Source organism: Pteropus alecto, unplaced genomic scaffold (assembly GCF_000325575.1).
Source record: "Pteropus alecto unplaced genomic scaffold, ASM32557v1 scaffold42, whole genome shotgun sequence".
NCBI lineage: Eukaryota > Metazoa > Chordata > Mammalia > Chiroptera > Pteropodidae > Pteropus > Pteropus alecto.
Window position 1 is genome coordinate 11,911,836 of NW_006434825.1, and position 5,749 is coordinate 11,917,584.

Below are 5,749 nucleotides of genomic sequence, written 5' to 3' on the forward strand. Positions count from 1 at the left end.
AAGGAGATAATCTCTGGAAATAAGGAGTTAACTTTATGGACTCTGGATTCTGTAAGGGACCCTCTGCCCCTTAACCTTCTCTCTCTCTTACTTTACTCCCCAGCTTGCATGTCTGTTCCCCCAGGGCTTCCAGCCAGAGGGGACTCACCCCTCTCCCATCTTCTCCAGTCAGCCTCAGGAAAGAGCTCCTTCCTCAGGAGATGCTACACCTCCCCAGGGCCTGAATGGAGGGGCTTTGGGGATGCCAACTGAGCAACCAGCTGGGGAGGTTCAGGGAATGTTTACCCAACAGAGCAAGAACCCAGACAGTAGGCTATTTGAGTGGAAGGAAATGACTCATTTCTAGGGCAGCAGAGCCCCCAACCCCAGCAACATTTCCCCCAGGGCTACTAGCTGACCGGCTGGCCAGGATCCCTCCTACCTCAGTGTGGAATCCCCCACCTTGTTGAGGTCAGAAGAATGGGTCCTAAGGAAAGGCCTGGAACCTGGATTTTGTGGCTACACCCGCCTTATCTTGTGGCTCCTCTGGCTCTAGCTCACCCAGAAACTTTGATGGCTAAGTTCCTGTCCTGGCTCTGCAGGCCCCACCCCATTACCAGCCTCAGGCCCTCGCCCTAGCTGTCTACTTCAAGAATCATCACCCCTACTCACACCCACACACCCACACACTGGGGATGTGCCTTATCACAGAAGCGGAGAGGCTTCTGGGCCTGTGCCCAAACTCTTCATCCCTAGCCTCTCAAAGTTCTACTCTGAACCTTGGCACACCCTGGAGCTGCTCTACCTTGGAACGTTTTCCAGGTGATAAGAGTGACCAGGGCAAGGTTAGTAATATAATTCTGAGGACTAGAACCCTAGAAACCTCCCCCAAAAGGAAATGAGCAAAACTCTTCCAAAGGGACTAGAGGTCCTGGGCTATGCAGGAGGGGAAGGGTTTCTAACTTGGGGAAGGGTATATTTGAGGAATTGTGCACTTGATGTTGCCCAGTGCCTACTGGCCAGGAGGAAGGGCAAACCAAAAGCTCTGGACTGGAGGTGGGTCTACTCCCTGCCTACTACAGCTGGAGGGTTCGCTAGGCAGCCCTATTGCACAATGCAAGGCCTCCAGGGCTCTGCTTCAGAGAACAGCAGGGCATGTCCCTGCCCTGGTTGCTCGCACACCCAAACTCAGACCTGGCTTCCCCCCACTTCCCCCACCATCGCCCCTACTGCTGGTCAGCAGCTTCCACACCCACTCTTGAATCAGGGGAGGGAGGAGAAACTCTTGGATCTGCTGTTTTCCTGGCCAAAAAAAAAAAAAAAAAAGAAAAACAAAAGAAAAAAGTGTGTTTGGGGAGTAAACAGCTTGTTCACTCTTGATAGCTCCACCAGGAAGCAGGGAGAATACAGAATAGTGAAGAGAAGGTCAGGAAGTCCAGACAAATAAGTAACAGCTCTGAACGAAATGAGAAGGAAAAATTTAGCTTTTGAGGATTTTTAGCTTTCCTCCAGGAGACAAATATTTAACATCCCAGGACTTGGGGAAAGCTCTAGTCCAACAGAGACATGCTGGGCACCACTCTGCCTACTACGGGTGATGGGCACCGCCTCTGTAAAAGATTAGCCAGGCAGCAAATTTTCTATAACATTCAACTTCAGTCCTTATTAATCTGATATTGCTGGCTATGGCCTTGGCGTGACCATACAAAGCTGATCACAGAAACACAGACATACTCAGACTCTTATCCATTCAGGGCACTCACACCCAAGTGGCAAGCAGATTTTAGCCCACAAGGGCTGCTTGTCCTCTCCTTAACCTCACTGAGGCCATCTCTGTGCCCTGCCCTGTGCAGGGGAAAGAAGTGAAGCCTCGTCCTCTAGGAGCCTTTAGTGTCAGTGGATAGACTCAGACACAGGAACAATTTGGGGGCAGAGGCTACGATAAAAGTTATCCAGGTACTGACAGTGAACAGAAATGGCAGGGAAGCCCAGAGCTTGGCTCCAGAGCTGACCTGAATGTCTTGTGTGATGCCTCCTCTCTGCTGTCTACCCCTCCCCTCTCAAGGCCTCCCCAAATCCTGCTGGTTCATCCTCCAAATATCTCCAAGAGTAAGTCTCCTTTCTATTCCCACTGCCTCTTCCCCAGTGCAGGCTACCTTCATCTCTCACCTCTTCCTGATCTCATCACCTCCAATCCATTCCCTACAGAGCAGCCATACCTGTCTCTTTTTGAAAAAATCTGATGTCATCCTCCTGCCTAAAGGTCTGTGGTTTCTCATTGCTCTTAGGATATACCAAATTCCTTCACCTGGCTCTCAAGTCCTCTGGAGTCTGTTCCCACTGACCTCTTCAGTCTTAGCAAATAGCACAAACTCTCTCATCCTCTAAATTCTGGTCATACCAGTCATGCTGTCAACTGCCACAGGGCCTTGGCATGTGCTATCCCCTCACAGCCCCTAACTAGTGGGGCTGTTGAGGTAGGGCCAACACAGAAAATATTGCCACCAGGGAGCGATATGTAAATGAGCAGCTTCTCTTCTAATTTCTTACCTATGCAATGTTTAAATAAATCAAGACTCACAGAGGCAGCAGTGGTAGAAACAGGCTTTTCCTGTGACCAAGTTGACTTCGGTAGTAGAGCCAACCCACTCCCACCGATCTTTAGTGTGTTGTAAGAATATGCAGGGAAGAAAGAAATCAGATTGAGTGATAGCCACACAAGCTACCTCCCATGCTCAGAGTGCAGTGGCAGGGTAGAGGTGGGGACTTCCTCAGCATCCAGTGTTGTCCAGGTGATGGTCATCTCCATTCAAGTCTCCCTGATCCTGGAGACTCATTCTGCCCCTCTTTCTTTCTGGGTTGCTCTGGTTCTGCTTCTATGATGACTGACATAGTCAATTCTCAAGAAACAACAGTCTCCGCAGCTAGAAGACTGCCAAGCAGCTACAGACACACATCATCCAATCACAGCTTTTTTTTTCTTCAAAAGGCAGCCATCATTGATCTTGCTAGAAGTGCAGTAACCACTAAGGCATCTATCTCACTTCCACTCAGCCTTCTCCCTCATTCCCCCACTTTTCTCTTTAGCATACTCACCAGCATCTCTGTCCTAGATTCCTAGGGCTGGTTTTTGATGGAGATGAATGATGATCTGGGTCTTCTCGCAGCTAGGCTCTGCCTGATTTCAGGCAGTACAGAGGATCCAGCACTCAAGGTCGCCAGAACAAAGTCGCAAGTGGTGTCTGACAGATTTGATATGTCTGACTAGGCTGCTTCTGGGGACCAGATGTTATGGTGATTTAGGTGTGAAGCCCAGAGGGCTTGAGGCTCTTGTCCTGAGGTTGGTTTGCATGCTGTCCCACGTCCTTGAGGTGATGGCATCAACTTGGGGGGGGCATGTGAAGACTAGAGGTGCTTGAGGTACAGGAGGAGCTCGACCCAGGAAGGGACTCCCTGGATGGCAACTCCTAAATTGTAATATTCAGTTGCCTGGAGGTGGGGGCATATCATGGAGAACTCTGCCTAATCCAGACCCTCTTTGGTGACTTACTTGCTCTAAAAAGAGGAACATTGATGAGACTTCTGGATCGCTCAGGTTCAGATTTTGCTGGGACCTCTCCTTCCTCCTCCTCCTCCTCCTTTTCTGCCTCCTGACAGCTGTCTGTAATGGTTGCCCCTGCTGAAGTTGGCAAGTGAACTCAGTGAGGCCACAAGCACCATTTTATGGCACACTTACACACAGTGAGCACATAACCAATATTCTTTGAAGAGAGCATCAACTTGGAGCTTAGGAGGCTGCCTTCCTTTCCTTCAAGAACAAGGGCGTATGATGACAGTGACGACACATCAGAGCAGCCAACTGTGTGCTTGGAGCTGTGCTACTGGTTAGATGTGCTTTCATCCATTCAATCCTCACAATTTTCTAGGTGAGAAAATTGAGGTTCAGTTAGATGAACTTAACTTTCTCGACCATATGAGCTGGCAAGTAGAGCTGTAATCTGAAACCAAAATTCTCTCATCCCCAAATTTTTCAAGCTTTGCTCCTGCTAATTCTATTCTCCCTCTGTGACCACTCTAGGTACAAAGCAGTTGCCCCAGCTCATGGATGCCCTTTTCTGACCTCTGAACCCCTCTGTCTGGTAGCCTCCCTGAATCCAAATCCAGAACACAGGGCAGGGGAATTCCTGAATTTGGGAATTCAGGACAGTAGGACTTAGAGTCTGTGGAGGAGGAATATATTTAGCTTTTTGTTTTCTGGGGCTCTTTGGCACCACACACCAGATCCGCCCAGTGTCTTTGTCTCTTTTGGCTCCTTTGAGCGTGCTTCAGGCCCTGATGGGGACAGAGCTTTGGAGAATGACTGCTAACCACTTGGTAAGTTCTGCACTGTCTGCTTCTGCATATGCTCCCTCACCTCCTGTTGACCACTGCCAGGCTCGCCAGGGTTGGGCTGGACTAGACCTGTCTTCAGTGAGGGTTCATGGGACATAAGGAAGCCATCTGGGGAAGCCAGCAGTGAGAAGTAGAGTAGCCCACTGGCCCTGGGACAGAATTCTACTTGAACCTGGCTGAATGGGAAGACAGGTGTAGGGAGACCAGCTGCTGGACAGGCAGTGAAGCCCTCCTGGCCAAGTCAGACAGGGATTCCTTGGACTCCTTGATGTCCAGCTTCTCTGTCTCTTACTAGGAGAAGCTTCGAATCCCTTACATCCATTTGTTTGTCCAGATATCCTTTATTGATCATCCACTGGTGTTGGCTCTTTGCTGGGGTATGAACAAGTCTTTAATAATCTATCACACATGCTGGCATAAACACACAGAAGGGTGGGCTGTGGGGGCACCAGGAACCAGGAGCAGCCCTGACGAAACATTTACTCCGTGCCGTATGTGATTTCTCATTTAACCTCAAGTTCAGACCTGCTCATCTCTGAGGCCTATCAGACCCATCTTCCGTAACAAACAAGTTGTGTACTGCATACCCTGCTCCAGAACCCTCTGTGCTTCCTGTTTTTATGCAGGAAGCCTGCCTTCCTCTGCTTGGTTTCCATGGCTCCCACAAGCTAGTTTACCCTGTGAAGATGACAATCTGAGCCTTCACCGAATCCAAATCTGGCTGAACATCAGGCTGCACTTAGAGGCTTTTATTTTTATTTCTTTTAACTTATTAGGGAAATTTTCAAACATGTAAAAAAGTAGGGAGAAGAGTATTGAACTCCTATGTATCCATCACCCAGTTTCAACAATTATCAACTGATGGCTCATCTTGTTTCATTTATACCTTACTCATCCTCTGCTACAGAATATTTTAAAGCAAATCAGACACTATGTCATCCATATTTAAGTCTGCATTTCTAAAAGATAAGGGCTCTTTTTAAAAGTTTGATCATGACAGAGGATCTGAATTGACATTTTTCCAAAGACAGATAGATGGTCAAAGTTAAACAAAAGGGTGCTCAACATCACTAATCATCAGGAAAATGGAAATCAAAACAACAATGAGATATCACCTCACTCCTATTATAAAAACAAAACAAGACATGACAAGTTTTGGTGAGGATGTGAAAAAAAGGAAACTCTTGTGCACTGTTGGTGGGATTGTAAATTGGTGCAGCCACCATGGAAAACAATATGGAGGTTCCTCGAAAATTGAAAATAGAACTACCACATGATCCAGCAACTCCACTTCTGGATTTTTACTCGAAGAAAACCAAAACACTAACTGGGAAGATCCACACTCCTCACCACGCCCATGTTCAATGCAGTGTTATTT

General features: G+C 48.1%; 1 protein-coding gene across 3 annotated transcripts in view; it reads right to left on the reverse strand.

Annotated features, from left to right (window-relative positions):
- Nucleotides 1–559, reverse strand: part of LOC102882799 (dipeptidase 2) — a 5,919-nt gene extending 5,360 nt beyond the window's left edge. Inside the window, exon 1 of one of the 3 annotated variants that reach the window (XM_006909788.3) lies at nucleotides 442–559. The gene's annotated coding sequence lies outside the window, so the exon portion shown is untranslated. Of the gene's footprint in view, nucleotides 1–148; nucleotides 281–421 lie in introns of those variants that run through there. The other 2 variants (XM_025045343.1, XM_025045344.1) reach the window with 2 other exon arrangements.
- Nucleotides 560–5,749: the final 5,190 nt, after the last annotated feature.